General features: G+C 38.3%; 1 protein-coding gene across 4 annotated transcripts in view; it reads right to left on the bottom strand.

Moving 5' to 3' along the window:
- LOC131434652 (uncharacterized) overlaps positions 1–17,448 on the bottom strand; it is a 554,689-nt gene extending 537,241 nt beyond the window's left edge. For all 4 annotated transcript variants that reach the window (XM_058601601.1, XM_058601596.1, XM_058601597.1 and 1 more), the window contains exon 1: positions 16,906–17,448. The gene's annotated coding sequence lies outside the window, so the exon portion shown is untranslated. The remainder of the gene's footprint in view (positions 1–16,905) is intronic.
- Positions 17,449–19,134: the final 1,686 nt, after the last annotated feature.

A 19,134-nucleotide genomic window follows, 5' to 3' on the forward strand; every position in this document is an offset into this window, starting at 1 on the left:
CAAAACAGTTTTTTTATGCCGAATATCTTAGAAATCCATGAAAAGTCGAGATAAAAAAATAGTTTTTTGAGTGTCAGAGCACGATATTTCAGTCGGTCTAATTTCACATCAATATTCTTGATCAGAATTCAGAATCAGAACTCATTTTCAGATCCAGGCTATGAACACAATTCCAGAACCAGTGCAGCATTCAGTTCCAGAATCCAGATTAAAAATTCTGTTCCAAGTCCAAAATCAAAGCTCACAACCAATCATCTTATGAGAACGATTATCGATATTTGTTGGATATTTAGAAATGTGAAAGATGCATGTCAGTTTATTTTTCGTATTCACGTGATCGAGTTATGTCTCTGACATTTCCCGCCCGTCGTTTTTCGTCAAGTTTGTGTTGAAGATTTACTTGCATGCAGTTAATTCATAGCGTAAAGTTTCCCTACCGGCCTTTCAGTTCTTTCATAAAATGATGCATAGTTGGAATCAGTGTTGTCATCATGCTGAACAAAGGTAACAAAGAATGTTCAGTTTTGCTATAGGCGAGTAAATTAATCATAAGATCATTTTGGTTTTAAATTGAATGACAAAACGTGTCGTAAGCTCCCTGCGCTCAAACACTGAAAATTTTCCATATTTCTATGTGTCGGTTTTGCACGACGCGCTTTTTGCGATGGTTCGTTCAATTCATGTGTTTGAAATTTCGAGCGCCTTATTTTGGCACTGAATTTCACCTTAATGCTTGTTCATACCAAACATTTTAGAAAACTTTAATTTTTAGCTATTTTTGGATGTCTCATACTACTGAAAATTTTATCATGAATTGCTAAACCTAATTCCGATGGTATAGAGAAGAAATTATGTTACTGTCTTAAATACAACAAGAGATATTCGTGATTAAGTTCTACCCATTCTTGTACAAAGTAAATTTTGATTTTTGCCCCCATAGTAAAGTAAGCCGTATGCACGACAATGCCAATATTTTAGGGTCATCTCTAATTTCGTTCAGCGGGGTAATGCTCAAAAGTTTAACCTCCATAAAATAGTCTCTATGCTAAGTTTGAGCTAAACCGGATATGGGCGCCCGGCAGTCAAAATTTTGAAAATTTTCGATCATGAAAAATCAACATAGAGGACATGAAATTTCCAAAATCAATTTTTTTTTATCCCAAAAGTTTTAGAATCGCATGAAAGATCTCGAAAAAAAAAAATTTTTTATGTCGACTTTCTGGTACTGAAAAACTCTGAGATATCCGAAATCAAATTTATTTTTAGTGCCAAACGTCTTAGAGTTGCATGAAACGTCGAGATTTTGTGTTATTTCGAAAGCAATTTATTTTTGGAATCTCGTCTCTGGAGCTTGGAATAATTTTGAGATTTCCGTAATCGATTTTTTTGGATTCCGAATGTCTTAGAATTACATAAAACGACAAGATTTTGTGTTATCCTTAGAACAATTTTTTGTTTTTAAATATCCCGACTCTGGGACTTGTTTTGTTTGTTGTCGAAAGTCTTCATCTTCATGCTACTCTAAGCCATTAGGCAAAACTTTTGTTTTCGATTCACGAAATCTTAAAATTCCCAATCCCAGAGACGAGATTAAAAAAAATCTTTTCTTCGAAATAACATAAATTGTCGACGTTTCATGTAATTCTAAGACATTTGGCAATAAAAACATGTTGATTCCGTGATTTTGAAAATCTCAAAGTCCCAAAAAGTCGATTCAAAAAAACTAAATATTTTTGAGATGACACTAAATGTCGACGTTTCATGCAAACATTCCATGACTTCTGGCATCAAAAAAAATCTTTAATTTCGGAAATTTCATTTTGATTTTTGGTGATTTTTGAAGATTGAAAATTCTCAAACGTAGACCGCTGGGCGGCACCTTTTACCGATATCCAGTTCAGCTCATTTTTTTTCTTAGGGACTTTTTGGCATTAAAAATGTTTGACTCTTCACTATACGGGGTCGGGCGTCGAATAAAAATTTCAAAAATAGCCGCGTAACCTTTTTGCCTTTCTCTATAGAAAGGTATTAGAATTGCTGGAAAAACCGACTTTCGAACGGAGCCTCGGAGACCCATAGTGTTATATACCATTCGACTCAGTTCGTCGAGATCGGAAAATGTCTGTGTGTGTGTGTGTGTGTGTGTGTGTGTGTGTGTGTGTGTGTGTGTGTGTGTGTGTGTGTGTGTGTGCGTGTGTGTGTGTGTGTGCACTTTTCGAAGATATTTGAACGCGCTCAATTTTCTCAGAGATGGCTGAGCCGATTTGAACAAACTTGGGCTCGTTTGAAAGCTACTGTCGTACCATTGATCAAGTTCGAAGATCAAATGGCTGTGACTTTTGGTTCCGGAGATATGATTGTATAAGTGACGTAACCGACAAAACACGTTAATTTTTACCGCTCTAATATATATAAGGGTGCCAAAATTTTGGGATCACCTCTATTTTCGTTAAGTTCTAGTGCTCAAAAGTTTAAGCACCTCGAAAAAAGCCTTCATGCAAAATTTGACCTAAATCGGACATGCTTAAGGTGGATTAAGAAGGGTTTTTAGATTAGCATCACTGTTCTCATACAAATAGGCAACGCAAATGTCAAGCACTAGTTTGGAAAAATGATGCTGACTGTGTGACATAAACACTGAAGCATGCTTTTGTGAACTACTCGAATCAATCTGAATCAATTGGCGTCTAAAATTATTTAATAAATGTATGAAACATATTTTCATGAGACTGTTATGAAAGAAGAGAAAGGCATTATCACACCACTAGGTGGATTAAGAAGGGTTTTCTGTAATAATATTAAACGATAATAACTCAGTCATTTGTTGATAGAGTGATATAATTTAACAACCAATCGCTTTGGAAACATTTAAACTTAGACATGTATGACAACGTCGTTTCAGTATTTTGATAAAATATTATTGAAAATTGATTTGATTCGATCTATGTATTTACGAACCAATCATAGCATGCCATCATGATGTCATCCGTTTGATTTCTCTCGCACGGCCGACGGTTTCGATCGTTACTCTACACCTCGAATTTCATTTAGTAGCAGTTCTGCTTCGGTTGGCATAGGGAGGTTTCGCGACATGCATAAAAAATACCGCCTCGTTCTTCTTACTACGAATCTTTGAACAACGAGGAATCTATAAATATGTGCCATTTTACAATTTTAATTTTAATCGCTTTTGTTCACGATTCGTCTTAGACTCGTCAGTGCAGAGCAGTTCAAATTGAACTGCTTACTGCGAACTTAAACAGTTCAATTTGAACCGCTAAACAGACGTAAAGTTATTGCTATTTGCAACACACTTGTAATAAGCACCGAAGTGCTAAGTCTTTCCTGTCGTCCCGAACGAAAACAAATTTCGGCTAATACTGGCCGTGTCTAGTGGTCAAATTTAACTAAAACTGCGGCCCATTTCAAAGTTTGACGGATTGGTGGAAGTTATTTGGGTTTATTTTGCACGGAAAAATTTTAACTAGAGAATTGATATTACAATTTTATTTGCAAGATTTTTTTCAGTGTCGGAAAATAACCATCGATCTGTCGAAAATAACCATGCTTTCAAGCAGGGTTATTTTTGACATCATCAAAACAACTGTTCGAGTGTCAGATTGCAACCAAAAGTTAAAATTAACCGCGAATTGCTTCACAGCCTTAGTGCAAAAACTTAGACAGTTTAATTTGAGCCGCTAAGCAGACGTAAACTTAACGAAACACTGTTTTTATATTGCGCCGAATGCAATGTCTTTTCTGACGTCCCGAAGGAAACGAATATGCAACTGAACTGGCCTATCACAGATTTTGGTTATTTAGGGGTTTGATTAAAAGCCGTTTTGTGCTTTGGGCACATACCCGATTTCACCATTCTTTACGTTTCGTCTTCGACTTGTCAGTGCAGAGCAGTTCAAATTGAACTGACGAGTCGAAGACGAAACGTAAATAATAGTGAAATCGGTTATGTGCCCAAAGCACAAAACAACTTTTAGCTGAACCCCTAAATAACTTTATTCGGTTGCTGCCTGCCAACGACGAAGAAACATATGGTTTGTCTAGTGAGTGGATGACAAAACTGAGTTTCATCCTTTCGCTCGCTGAATACTCGATTTTGTGCTGTATGTGTGAATGACATTTTCTTCCGTCAGCTGCACACCGTGTTCGCTTGAGTACATTGAATACCGATCAGCTGTTGAGTCTACGGTAGCTAGCAGGCCCATTTAAAACTATCGGTGATAGATTTTTCGGATCTCAATTTCACCCAGTAATTATAATATCTTTTGACGAAAATGTTAATTCTACCGATAAAACAGTAGTAAATAATATTTGTTGCCAGCAGTACCTCAAAGAACCACTGTAACAAAACGTCGTATTTTGCGGAGAATTCGGTTGAAAATTAGCTGTCGAGATTTTATCAACTGAGATCGGTAATCAAATTCAAGTGTGTAGGAACTCAAGATCTTTCGTTTATTGAAATCTGTTGAGCGGTCTGTGAGACAATCGAATGCACTTTTTTCATTTTATCTTGTATCGGAGCCGGAAGTCGGGTCCAGATGGATTTCAATAGCAGGCTATAAAACAATGAGACTTTTCATTTGAATCTGAATTTACGGAAATCGGTCCAGCTCCCGAAAAAAAAATTGCAAGTTTCATCGAAACACGTGAAGGTTCTGTAAAGTTTAGAAGTGCAAAGTTGCACTAATATTCAATTTGAATTGTTTGGGACCGAAGAGGAGAAGACGGAAAAGAAAATGGCTACGTGCTTCTAACACTGAATTATTAAACGCATAAAGGGCGCCTCGTAGTATACTACTTGTCATACATTCCACCGGTCCTTTCATGAGTTTGGAACCGGAAATGAGGCTGCTTGCTGACGAGGGAGATGCGAGTGCAGGCAAATTCCGGGAAAAGTAATGTGAACCAATAAAGTTTCCGGTTATGTCGTAATTCTGGGACACCGTGATGCGATGCGATGAACGGTGAAATGCTCGAAAAGGGTGGCTGAGTAATGGGACGGCTCCTGCAAGACGGTACACCGAGCTGAGTGTGCCTAACATTCGGCAATGAAAGCGATTGCACCCGGTGTTTTTGGTATGTTTTTTTGTAGGAACATACACAGTGCACACACACACATTCACACAAACTAAAACACATTTCAGCGTAGAGGTAGATGCTTTCCACCACCGATTAGCAAGTTCACAGCGTAGAAACTTGCCGGGAAATGTGTTGTAAAGTATTACTTATCTGCTGCTTTAATTCATGGGCCCACCGGCGTTTGCCGTTGCTGTCGAATGTTGCTAAGCTGCCGATGCTTCTCGTCTCTTATGCAGCATCCAAGCGCACACGTGCAACTAATGGACGGTAAATTTCTGCAGTGAAAACTGTGTTCTGCCGTAAGCGGCGCGAGTGTTGAAAAGTGATGTGGATAGAACTGGGTTAGCTGGAGGAAAGTTGTGAGATGATAACTCTGTTGAGTTCAAATACAAAATTCAAGCTAGGTTGGTGTTTAACTTTTCGATGCACCAAATTGTGATGATGAATATTGCACTGTTTTATCACTGTTACTGTATTACTGTTCAATATTTTTCGATCGAGCTTCTTCACCCAGTTGTCACCGATACCATGGAAGTGTTCCTAGATGCCAATGAAGGCCAGTTAAATCTGACAATAACCTTTTTTTTTTAGGATTTATGAATGCGTTTTTATTTATGTCGCTCTTTATTGTGGCGCGTCCCGTTTTTAGTAATTCTTCTTTGTTTTGTTTTTTTGTTCACAGCTGCAAATCACTTACCAAATCACAAAATTTCCAAGCGAATGGATCAGTAAAACGTTTTGGTAAATGTTATGCTATGTCCTTGAGTCATGGAAATAAACCATTTTTATCCGGCTGTAGAAAAAAAGTTATGAATTGGTAATGATGAATTGGATCGGCTGCGAAGTCTGTTGAAACAAAAAGGCCAAATTCCTCAGGTGGACAGTAATGCCATGACTTTGCTTTGCAGGTCATGTCAGAGACATAAAGACTGTTCCAGAAAGTATGTACGCAACCAAACACCGCTGACATTTCGTAATGGTTCAGAGTCTGTCAATTTTTATGGCTGCGTCCTGTTGTTTACACTCTTCTCTAACCACTTGTGCAGTTGTTTATTCGTTCTCATTAGTTTGTTTCGAAATGCGTGGACTTTCAGCAGAACAAAGTCGAAAAAATGTGTACAAATGGTGCACAGAACGCGGACTGTCATTAAGAAAGATAGCAAAAATGGAAGAAGTAAGTGAAAAAGCCGTGCGAAATGCAATCAGGAAGTTCGGTGAGGAAAACACCTTTGAGGATAAACCGAAAACGGGTCGAAAAAAAGGTCCTGCTAACCCTCAGTTGTATAAACGTATACCGAAGGCGTTCGAGCAAATGTGGCCAAAAAAGTGGGCACTTCGAAGTCAAATGTTCTTCGTGCTATAGAACGTTTGAATCTTCGAACCTATAAGAAGCAGAAACAACCAAAACGTAGTCCGAAACAAGAAGCATCGATCAGGCCGAGGGTTCGAAAGCTGTACAATACGATTCTTGCTGGAAAATTGAGCTGCATAATCATGGACGACGAAACCTACGTGAAACTTGATTACAAATCCTTGCCGGGACCACAATATTATACGGGGCGAGAAGAGCAAGTGTTAAACAAGTCCGAGACATCGATTAAAGTCGAAAAATTTGGTAAGAAAGCTATGGTCTGGCAAGCAATTTGTAGCTGCGGTAAGATTTCGAAACCCTTCATCACCACTGCTTCAATGAACAGCGAAATATACATCTAGGAATGTTTACAAAAACGTCTTCTACCCATGATTCGAAGCCACAAGGATCCTGTTGTCTTCTGGCCAGATCTTGCTTCTTGCCACTACTCGAAATCAACGGTAGAATGGTATACTACCAAAAATGTCACTTTCGTCCGAAAAGACATGAATCCATTTTTGAAAAGTGATGTGGATAGAACTTCACAATTCACAAATTGCCCACAACTTCGACCAATTGAGGAATTTTGGGCATTAACGAAGGCACATCTTAGGAAACATATCTCGGCAGCCGAAACCATTCAACAGTTCGAAAAAGATTGGAAAAAAGTTTCAAAACTTGTCGCCAAGAAGTCTGTACGGAATTTAATGAAGAACGCTCGCAAGAAGGTGCGCCAGTTAGTCTGCAATGGCTAAGTAGCAAATGTTGAGAATAATATTCTATTGTTGTAGTCTAATATTATCAGTATATCGAATAAAATTTGAATATCTAACACTTGTGAATTATTTACAGCGAAATCAAAGTGCGTCCATACTTTCTGGGACAGTCTTTAACCGCAAGATCGACGTAGGGCTGTGCTAAAGTTTCATAGAAAGATTTAGGAGCTGAATACTAACCATACTTCGATTTTATTTTATTTGTAACGATAGCAAAACAAAGGTAGCTAGGATTCGACCAAACCATATTCGATCGAAAAATCAATACGTCGTTATTCAGAACAAGGGAGCACCTAGATACATTCATTGAATCTACACAACTATCGTAAGACCAATTTTAGCACATGTTTGTCTTGAATGGTGGTAGAAAGGAGATGGAGATTTCAGTCATAAGGAGTGTATCGATAAGTAGTTAGCAACATTGAAACAGTTATTACTCTGAAATGGCTTAATTTTTTGTAGCGTGTTTTGCGGTGACATGTTTGTTTACATGTCAATAGCAGCTGCGCGATCGATTGGTTTCGGTACGGTTTATCGTTTCAATGATGAGTCGAATTGATCCGGAAACGTGAAAGAAAATTCTGCACACTTGGTGCTCAGAAAGTGGTGTCACGTTCAACGAAATTGCAAAACGGGTGAAAGTGCACCACACCAGTGTCAAAAATATTATCGAGAAGTTCGGTAAGACCCTTTCCATGAAAGATTTGCCCCGATCCGGTAGGAAAACGGGTTCCAGCCAGCCCGGCCGGGACTTAAAAGTGGTTGAGTACATCAGGAAAAACCCATCGGTGTCGACGCGGGATTTGGCCAAGCAGTTCAACACCAGCATCGGGATGATTCAACGGATCAAAGTTCGGAGCTCCCTGAAAACGTACAAGAAACAGAAGGTGCCGAAAAAGTCCCTGGTACAGCAAGTTCAGGCCAAAACAAGAGCGTGAAAACTGTATAACCGGATTCTACAGAATAAAGACGGATGCATCCTGATCGACGACGAAACCTACGCAAAAGAAGACTCTCGAGCGCTGCCCGGACCGCAATATTATACGAAATCGGTGTATCAGGACCTGGACGACGCTGACACCACGGTGGCTATGGAAAAGTTTGTGCAGAAGGTGTTGGTCTGGCAAGCAATTTGTACCTGTGGTTTGCGGTCATAGCTAATGGCGATGACAGAATTCACGATTCAACTCCTACTGCTCCTCTAGAGGCGCTACTGTACATTAAACCACTACACGTGTTCCTAAAACAAAAAGCATTATCTTGTGCATACCGTCTTAAAGTTACAGGGCTTTGGAACAGTAACCCGTTAGATTATGCTACCAGCCACACTCGCTTGTGGTCTCAAATGGTTACGTGGGATGAGTATTTACTCGCTAGTGACCTAACTCTCACATGCAATTTTTCTTTCAAAACATTCAATGTGAGCTATCCTCTTCGTGAGGAATGGTTGTCTGGTTATTTGGAACGACAACTTGATGAACACATAGTTTGTTATACGGACGGTTCTCTGTTGAATGGTCGTGCTGGTGCTGGTGTCTACTGTCGTGAAATGAGGTTAGAGCACTGGCGCAGCTTGCAAACTTGTGCTCAGACAAAAGCCACCAGATTTAAATCTGAAAATATCAAAGTGTCTACTGCATTTCTCCAAGCATCATTGCAGTATTCTGGTCAGAGCTCTGACTGGACATTGCAAACTCAATTATCACATGGCTACTACGCAACGTGCTGAGTGAGTAAACTACTACGCAACGTGCTATTATTCGTGTGATTTGTGTGAATGCCATTACGGTACTTCATATCATCTGATCCGGGTTATTGGTTCTCCATACATGGTTGAGTCTGTGTATGCGAAGCTAAAATTAAAGGATATTCTACCGTTTCTCACCCGATGTGGTAAGGAGCTATAGTCGAAAGGGTTCATCGTTCTTCCTGGAGTGAATGATTCCTTTCTGTATTGAACTTAAAAAGTTTTAGCAGATTGTTTGGTTTCGAATTTACTTCTGCTCATACATACTGCGAATCGTTCTGCATTTTTTTCCGGGAATGCAGAATGGTGTCGCTTTTGTAAAATCTCTAAATCCTCTCGGGGGTTGGAGGTTTTATTACCTGTGTATTTTGGCACCTGCCGATCGTTCAGCATCCTTTCGGGAATGCATAAAGATTGGTTTCTTTATGTTTTGTGCTGTTTTCCCACCTCACCCACTTCACAATTCCCTTCCATGTTCCTTTTATCCTTCCCTTCCCATCAGGAAATTGATGAGAAGCTACGGCAAGGCACAAATCTCCAAAACACTAGGGGAACGTGCTACTTGAGCCAATTAGTTCTGATTCCTGATTCCTATTTACGTGTGACATTTCATTACATTTGATTGACAAATAACAAGGATGTGACAGTTCTCCCTAAACAGTTTTTCAACTAACGTTTTGAAATTTCAACATGAAACAATGGGCGATCATTAAATTCAAGGCAGAACTTGGAGAAAATGCATCAGAAACATTTCAATTAACGTAACAAAGGTACGGCGATCAGTGTTTGTCTCGAGCGAATGTTTTGTTGTGGCATAAACGTTTCTTGGAAGGCCGAGTGTCGCTAGAGGATGACAAACGTGAAGGAAGACCAATTTCAGTTCGCACATCCTAAATGATTCGAAAAAGTTCGTGATTATGTTGCGAATGATCGTAATGCTTCTCTAAAAATGATAGCAGTGGCTTTGAATCTCGGCAAAATAACTATTCGTATCATTCTTCACGGGGGTTTTGGCAAAACAAAGTTTTTTCCGCACACACTGACGGAGGAGCATGAATCACTTCGTGTCAAAGTTCGCCAAAGTTCGGAATGGAAGTCAAAAAACTCACCGAAAAACACGAAAATCTCCTTCAAAAATCAAAACTATGCTTATCACTTTTTTCGATATCAAAGGCATCATCCACAAAGAGTCCGCTCCAACTGGTCAAACGGTAACTGGCGTATCGAAGTTTTAAGGCATTTGATGACCCGAATCCGTCGTACTCGACCCGAATATTGCGACCCAGAGAAATGGTGCTTGTTGCACGACAGTGCGCCGAGTCACAAATCAATTATTGTTCTTCAGTTTTTGGCCCAAAATCAAGTCTGTGCATTGGACCACCCATCGTATTCACCTGATTTGGTGCCGTGTGACTTCTCCTTGTTTCCAAAGTTGATGTTGAAGTTGAAAAGATGCTTTTTTTATTGATATTCTTCGTTCGATGGACACACGATGTAAAACCAATTTTCTGTTGGTTCAATCCAAGATGTATTTTTAATTCATTTAATTGTGCATTATTAGTCATCTTAAAACTAATTACAGTCACTTGATTAGGCTGCATGAAGAAACGAACTTTTGAGTTTACTCCAGCTATTACCGACTTTTTTTGCAATCGAGTTAGCTGCTTTTATTCAGGATTTTCGAAATTTTTCTATAGTTGTAGCTTGTTGTTTATATTGAGAGAATTCTCTGTTCACGCGAACCCAATATCGCTCGATAAGTCGCAACTCCGGATAGTTAGGTGGATTCGCCTCTTTCGGTACAACAAGCATTCCATTCGCTTCATACCATTCCAAAACATCTTTGGCGTAGTGACAAGATGTCAAATCAGCCCAGAATAGCGAGGGAGCGTAACAATCGCTTTTTTAGGCACTCTACACGGTATATTTCCTCGTTTACCGGACCCGTCGTGGTCGAGCAAGCCACTGCTGTATATTACCTGTTACACAAAATATCTTTTTGTGAAACTGGGCCTTTTTCTTCTCCCAGAAATGCTGCGCTCTACGTCGTTCCGTTGTATAGCAGTATAAAAATACATTCTGGAAGGCTGCTTAAGGGCTGAGGACAGTACCGTAAAGTGGTAGGTTTTTTGCTATTTTCCCGTTTCAAATTAAATTTTCTTGCAAACGGTGCAGAATGCAGAAAACCCACCTGACAATGTCTTCGAAATTTAGTTGAGAATATTCTGTGAAATTTTCAGAATGATTCATTGAGTTTAGCGGTCGTGTTGTATTTTTTTCTGACTGAAGAACTGCAGAAAAATGGAACGCTCGGAAATGCATGCCTCTACTTGTTCATCGAATATCTCGGCTTTGAAGGCTTGTATCATAAATCTACAGTGACAAAGTCTAGATAATTTAGTTTAGATGCGATTAATACATAAAAACATATATGTTATCGCGATAAAAATAAAGTTTTGCATTTTTCTGTGAAACAAAGTCAGTTTCAATGCATCCGCCATTTTTTTCGCTTTGGTTTCCTGATAGCATTCTGAAAAAGGAGAGAGAAAAAAAATTGGCTCGACAAGGCTGCCAAACACACAGACATTCAATCTTTGTGAAATGTCCATGTAATGTCCAACCCATACGATAGATTAATGTGATAAAACTTCTCATCAAAATAATAAAATGTATGCTGGCAACCCGGTACAGTTTGCTCATATACGAGAGTACAAGAGAAAACCGATGCGCGAAGGGAATTGAGCGAGCCACGTGGTCGATTTAAAACTCAGCACGCGACCCTCTGTCCTCAGACCTTAAAGTCTCTTTCTGGGTGTTATCAAACATCGTTTTAAGAACGTTCTGAACAGTGCTCGCAGGAAAACCAAACTTTTTTGCCAAAGTTTTTTTTACTGATGAAGTATTTTTAACGATATTCGTGTAAAGGGGTGTCCTTTGTCGCGAATAAGCCTTATTTATTATTATTATGAATATTGACAACAATCTTACAACGTTTTTCTTTGTACTTGTAGTACAATTACTACAAATAATCGAACTGTGAAAAAGTTATTGAGAAATCAAGTATTTCGTAACGCTCATGATGTGAAATTTACGAAATCACAACCAACACAATATAGTGAAGATAAACGTAAACGTACAGAACCATTGCATGGCTTATGCCTACGATCCTATTGCAATTAAGAAAAATCTGTTCAGGTCGGGATATAAACATACAACAGCTGGCTTATAAGACTAGTGCCCAACGCATGGAACTGGCAGCCCTGGTGAAAATAAACTGTACATAAAACTATTCCAATTTGAGAAGCTTGTTAGTTGATGGTCAAACAAAGCGTCTTTGGCTACATCAATTCCCAGTTTCCGGTACCTTAAGTACCGGAAATCGTGATAAACAAACCCAAAACGAAGCTACTTTCGATTTCTCGAAGATTTTCATCATTTAAAATAAAGATATAGCCCGTAGATAGCTGGCGAAATGAATACCGGAGGCAGTGGTCAAATTTTTGGAATATAATTTGTATCAATTTCTCATATCAATGATTATGGAAATGGTTTCATTACACCACTAGGTGGATTAAAACAAGTTCGCCCAACAAAAACCAGCAAAACAAATTGTCCACAATGGTTCAACGCAAAGATTTAATATTCTTGAAATCCATTTTGCCATTAGAATCATGCAATTGTCTTAAAATCGCATTGAAATGATTTTAATAATGAAAAATCAAAAAATTTGGATTCCAACTCCGTTTTGTGTATCCAAAATAGTACACCCGAAGGTCGGCCTATTGAAAAAACTGATAGAACCATACCCCTTTGACTGTTTTACGTTTCGCATTCAGCTCATCAGTTCATTAGCAGATTATGTTGGACTAACACTTCTCATAAGGTCTTGTACAACGTTTGGACCAAATGCAGTTTGCATGGAAAAATATTATTTTCTTCATATCTTTCTCCGATTTTACTTCCTAAGGGTGTTTCCGAAGCGCCTGTAGTTCCGGTGTGTGTTCAATATTCATAACAGCCAGAGCCATCTTTTGAAATCGGTCCGAACTTATTTGTACTCCCAATATTATATTTTCATAATCGAAAGTGACAATTATTTGATTTTCAAACTTCATTCAAAACTAGCTGACCCGTCGAACTTCGTCTCGCCTGAAATTATTTTTTTTTAATTTGTGTTTTCGAACAGCAGAGTTGCCAAACGTTAATGTTTCTTTCCATTATTTTACTGATTACTTGGCTTACAATAAATGAATTACGACAAATTCATATCCAACACAATAACTTCGTCCCGAAGATGAAATATCATCAAGAATTATTGTGGATATGTTCAATGCTTTTGTTACGCAAAAACTAAACAAATGCACCGTTTGCCATCTCATCCTTCGAGTCAGTGTATTGAACAGAGATTGTAGATCTCTCTCAAACTAAAGATTTGACATGTGGGATGATGGATTGGATTGAATCATATCTGACTGGTCGTAGTATGACCGTGAGAATTGGCGACTGCGTTACTCCATCATTCATCGTGAGCTCTGGTGTTCCTCAGGGAAGCCATCTAGGACCATTCATATTTCTGCTATATCTAAATGATCTGAATTTCGCATTGCAATGCATGAAGCTATCATTCGCCGACGATTTCAAACTGTTTCATCTCATCAAATATCTGAAAGACTCAAACTTCTTGCAGTCACAGTTGGATATATTTTCTAACTGGTGCAACGTCAACAGAATGGTTATTAACGCCTTCAAATGCTTCGTTATCTCCTTCTCGCGTAAACGAACCACGATCATGTATGATTACACTATTTCGCAAGCTGTACTAAAACGGGAGACATCAATTAAGGATCTAGGAGTGTTATTGGATTCAAAACTCAGTTTCAAAGATCACATAGAATATACCCTCTCTAAGGCATTAAAGATGGTAGGTTTCATCTTTCGCATCTCAAAAAATTTCAATAACATATACGGCCTGAAATCGTTATAGTTATAGTTCGCTCTAGTTCGCGAGTATGCTGTTGTTGTTTGGGCACCATATTATCAAACAGATAAGCTACGCATTGAAACTGTTCAGTGCAAGTTCATTCGTTTTGCTTTGCGTCGCCTGCCCTGGAGAGATCCATTTAATCTTCCAAGCTACGAAAATCGTTGTAGACATACACTTCGATTTGCTATCTGTCCGCCGTGATACACAAAAAACTGTTTTCGCCGCGGACCTCATCCAATCTCGAATTGATAGTGCAGATCTCCTACAACAGCTAAGTTTTGACATACTTCGGCGTAATTTGCGGTTTAATCCCTTTCTCAGAATTCCTCGTGCTAGAACTAACTATGGGTTCATTGAACCGTTTTCGAGTATATGTCGCGTATTCAATACTTGCTCTGATGGATTTAATTTCAATTTATCTCGTAACGTCATTAAACCCCGTTTTTTCCAAACATTTTCCCGCTAGTTTTATTAGGATAATTAATCAATATGAATAGTTGTTAGTTAGCTTTGTAGTTTAAATAAGGGTAATTTAAGATTTCGTTAAATGTTATTTGTTGATACAAAAGATGAGAAGGTTTTATGCCTGCTGGAGAAGGAGAACCAAAATCTCAGCTCCAGCAGGCTTTTCCCTTGCTCCTAAATAAACAAATAAATAAATTAACAGATGGATGAAAAAGAGATGACCAAAATAAATACTTTAAATTGATCCCACAAATTTCCAAAAGCAGCCCTCGGGGATTGTTGTTTATCATTGAATATTAAGACTTAATTGTACTGAAGACGTTTAAAATTTAATAGCAAATCCTTAGGGATTATCGAAAGTAATAAACTAATTTTGAACGGTTGTCCATAACCTACTTCACCGCTAGTGATATTACTTAGTCGTGTTTGATGAATGTTCGTAGCAGGATAATGACAGGATCAATTTTCGATTAACGAATTAGCGATAAAATGAAAAATACTTGGACATTCGAAAGTTCAAATTACCCTTTTATTAAATATTGTGTCCATTAACTTTGACATGAACGCTATATTAGTTCAAGAATTGTATCAAAAGGCCTCTCATTCGTCGAGCCACCACATCGGTTTGCTTAGTATTCAGTCCTGAGAATCAATATTCTGTTCTAGCGGAGTGAACATGAGGAGTGATTATACCAGTATTCTTCTTTTCGTTAAAGCCAGTGTACAAAACAGCAGATCTCACAACTAATGGTTCTTCCATGCCACGATTTCTCCTTCAGATATGATATTCACGATTCGCATATGGTAATTCGTCAAGTAATCCAAAGTTCGGAAAATGAAATGATTTGGCTTAAGCAGCTTACAAATGTCATGAATACCATCCGTTTTGAAGTAAACCACTCTTGAAAACTCGAATCGGTTGAACAAACGTCAGCATGCTAAATGCAAGGAAAATATTTTCATCTGAACTCATTATTTCAACAGCAGAATCCTATCATTGATTCCTTAAAAAGTCGTTACATAATTTGATTTGTTAAACTCACGCCCACGATGGCCAACATAATTCATCTAACTACATCTGCTGGTACATGACATTAGAACTTGTGTTTCTGTTTACGGTATAGCTAAAACAGTCATTTGGCAAGTAATGATTTTGATACCCTATTAAGCACGTGTTTCCAAATGACGAATCAATCATGCATGTAAAATCTCCACCCAAATCTACTCGTTGCGCGCCAAACGATTTTCCAAAGATCTAGTATTCTTTTCTTCAACGGTGAAATACTGAGCATCTCCTTGCGCGCCAAACATCAATTGTAGATCTAGCAATCATTGGCGACTTTTTCAGTGGAAAATTCCATTGTCCATACAAAATAACTTTATTTGTTTTTCCCACTTTTCCGGTAAGTTTTCCTATTTTTTTTTATGTACGAACCCGGTGGGGGTAAAAACTGATAAAAAAAAAAACATCTCAATCCGTCCATCCGTTCTTACGTGATGCGATTACAAAGAATGATCTCTGCATTTTTATATATATAGATTAAACAGTAGCTTCCCAACTAACCTACACACTAAACTTCATTCAGTAATATTTTCATCTTTTGACGAGTTTAGAACAGCCGCACTACCGAACATTCTCATTCTACTGACATATCAGCATAAACATTTGTTAACAACAGTACTTAAGGGTACCGCTGTGATGAAATGTTATTTTTACTGAAAAAGTCAGCTACCGAGATTTGAACAGCTGTGATCGATAATCTAATTTAAGTGTGTAGACTTATAAAAATCGGCTAAGCCATCTCCGAGGAAATTGAACGGTAAGATAATCTGAAAGTGCACACACATACACAAACATATACTTTTTTCGATCTCGTCAAGCTGAGTTGAATGGTATATAACATTTTGGTTCTCCGAGGCTCCGTTCGAAAGTAGTTTTTTTTTCCTGCAATTCTATTACCTTTCTATAGAGAAAGGTAAAAACTGAGTGTGGCCATTTTGAAAAATGTTCTTTTATCAATCAATTTTCATCACTTCTACCAGAATAATTAAAAATTGTAAAATATCCATATTCTCGGAGAAAATATGATAATACAGGGTGCGCCATCTAGACAGGACCTATTGAATTGTTGATTGAATATGAATCGGAATGATAGGTCCTGTCTACATGGCGCACCCTACACATTTAGAAATATCTTAAATTGAACATTTAGGGGTTTTTGGTTTGTACAAAAAGTACGTTTCGCCTTCGGCTCATCAGTGCTTTAAGCAGTTCAAATTGAACGGCCATCTTCGCGTAACAGAATATCTTAATATTTTCTTAAGAGGGACATTTTATAACGCATTACCCAATCTGGTGTTTACATTTTGATTTTGGTCCCATGTCAATAGTTTGAACCATCTCATATGGTTGATTCTACCCTTACAGATGCAATACGTTCACTGCTTGGTGATTAGCTGTGTGGTAATTTTCACGTGTACCTACCTGTGAATGAGGAAATCTTTGCGCCGGATCGATAATCTTCACATTGACTCGAAATCATCAATTCTAGAATCTCGTCCGCACTTCTGCAGGATGCTTCAAACCAAAACTAAAAGTAACAAAACACTTCGGACTTCTTCGATCGATGAAAATCACTTTTTCACTTGAAACAGCAACCGTAAATGGAACATCGGAACCCTAGAACTGAAAATACAATCACTTTGCCCAACTTATCACCATCTACCATAATCGGCTCGAAGTCCACTTTTCTTCGTCTCAACCCGAACACGATCGATCAGTTTTGAAAGGAACAAAAAATACACAAACTAGAAACCGGACCCGGGCGACAACCGATCGAAAGAAAACACACCCCTTACCAGCTGCGGTCAGTGGAAAAAATTGTTTACACTTTTCTTCCAGTTGGAAAATGCCACCCTCGGCAAGAGTGTTTCTATGCAGAGGGGCTTTCGTTGTTTGGTTGGAAAGAAAAAAAAAACGCACCCGTCAGCGCGTGCGGAACCCGGCGGTGGAAGGGAACTTACCGCTTTTCTATACAAAACAAACCAGAATGAAACAAGTGTCAACTGCGAGAGCACAAACGGAACACCAATAAATGGTAGCAAAAGAGAACGAGGAGAATCGATCCAGTTAGGAATGGAAAACGTTCAAAACGAACAGATTGCAACGGATCCTGCATGCAAGTTGTTTGAAGGTATATGATTTGGATCGAATTTTCTTGTACATCATAGGTTTATCCGAGTTCGCAACCCTCGTCGTTGTTGGGAGACAAGTTGAATAAATGACGCCCACTGGAATTCAGATAAAAGTAACATAATTTTTTATGTTGCATGTTCGCTATATCCTTGAAATACTGGTTTCAGATAAAAAAAAAAGCTTTGAAAGCTTCTATTTCATCCTTGGAAAGCGTTCAGAAGGATACATAACTCTATCACTAGAATGTTATCAAACTTCTCCGTCTTTTCCTGTAACAGGAATTATTATAAAATGTGTGAATATACTCATTTCGTTGAAAAAAAAACACTTTTCTCAAAACTTAGCATTGGGGGATGTGAACAAACCGAATGTAAGATTCAGGTTTGGAACTGACTTGAATTTCAGTTCAATTACGTTGAAACTAGCGTTCGAAATTGGCCTCAAGCAAACGGTTTGACCACAGTTAGGGTGAGAACTGGGGTTGGGTTTGGCATTAGCCTGAGTCTCGCAAAAGTTGTTTGACTAAAATACTTACTTACGTACGATTGTGCAATTTAATCACTCTGAAATCTGTACTCTAAAGGTGCTTGGTTGTGTTCAATTGCCATACTTTTTACATTTGAATTGTCACCGTTTAGACGTATTTCTGCATCTGGATTTTGTTGAACGGAATGGATAAAATCATCATCTCTGGACATCTCGATTTTCTTGAGGGCAATGGATAAAAAGCGGAAATAAACAACCAAGCAATAAAGATAATTGTTTTGGATCGGTGGACAGTGCACCAATTAGTTTGATGACAACGGAGAAAAAAAAACAAACAAACAGCAAAACATTCGACAACGTAATTGCTCATTATTCCAGGTATTCCGGGGATGTCCTTCCGGTTGAGTAGGTGCAAAATCAGTTGTTACACGGTTCTATGGCAAAGGACGATCGCAATCTGGCGGCAGTATTTCAATTTTAGATGAAATAGAAATACTGTTATGTCGTTTTTGCCTGAGAAATCTGAAACTACCAACCCAGGATGAACTTTAAGTACATAAGATTAATATCTAATTTGAATAAGATGAACTGGAATAACTAAGAGGAAAGGTTTGTCGCTTCATAATAATCGTAGAGAAACTTAATGCTATAAAAATAACTGCATGCATGCAATACTTGAACACAAGCGTGACGACATTATTGCTTATATTTGGGCAATTGATATAATATCATGGGATACAAGACAAATTTAAATCAAGGCAAACAGAGTCTGTGTTCAGGGTTTGCGTGTTCGGTGATTTGTATCAAGTCAGGCAAGTATCAGTTCCAGGCACGATGTAAAATACCTGGTGATCACGTTTTTCTATGTGTTAGTGCGGTTGTCATTTTATTTTGGAATAACAGAAAGACGTGAAGAAGAAAAACATAAACAAATGACGTTTCGGGAGTTGCTTTTATGAAAATATTTAGAGTTGGTTCTGTTTGCGAAAATATTGACAGTGAAATGCGGTGTTTTGTTCCGGGATGTTTCAA

Source organism: Malaya genurostris, chromosome 3, assembly GCF_030247185.1.
Source record: "Malaya genurostris strain Urasoe2022 chromosome 3, Malgen_1.1, whole genome shotgun sequence".
NCBI classification, from domain to species: Eukaryota; Metazoa; Arthropoda; class Insecta; order Diptera; family Culicidae; genus Malaya; species Malaya genurostris.